This window comes from Penaeus monodon, chromosome 31 (assembly GCF_015228065.2).
Source record: "Penaeus monodon isolate SGIC_2016 chromosome 31, NSTDA_Pmon_1, whole genome shotgun sequence".
Classification (NCBI taxonomy): domain Eukaryota; kingdom Metazoa; phylum Arthropoda; class Malacostraca; order Decapoda; family Penaeidae; genus Penaeus; species Penaeus monodon.
Window position 1 is genome coordinate 78,695 of NC_051416.1, and position 501 is coordinate 79,195.

Genomic DNA, 501 nt, shown 5'->3' on the forward strand with positions numbered 1-501 from the left:
CCCTGGGATACATTTACACTTTTATATATATACAAAATACCTACAACCAAACTAGAACCACAAGTAAAATGTTTTTGGTTACCCTGTATCATCTGACTGCACATCAGCTTTCTCAAAGTATCCAATAACCCCCAGAAACCCTGGAGATATAATTGTTAGAACCCATTGGAAGGGTCATTTTGAACTTGCAGAGGTATATAAAAATAATTAACAGAAATACAACAGTGTACAAAAACTTATATTCTTAACAACTGCCTCATCAATTTTTCTTTGGAGATGAAATGTAACAACAGACAAGTTTTGTCCATTTTCTTGATCTTTTAAAAACATCAAAACCTACGTAAAATCAATAAAGATGTTCCAATATCTCTTCCTTCACATCTTAATTCAATGACATCATATGAGTATTTTTTGGAAAAAAAAAAAAAAGATACAAACTGTTGCACTGCAAGCATGTAATCCTTAATAAAATCACAATGAAACAGACATTGCACTTTTCAC

At 31.3% G+C, this 501-nt stretch overlaps 1 pseudogene; it reads right to left on the reverse strand.

Moving 5' to 3' along the window:
• LOC119592803 overlaps positions 1–501 on the reverse strand; it is a 6,575-nt pseudogene that overhangs the window by 705 nt on the left and 5,369 nt on the right.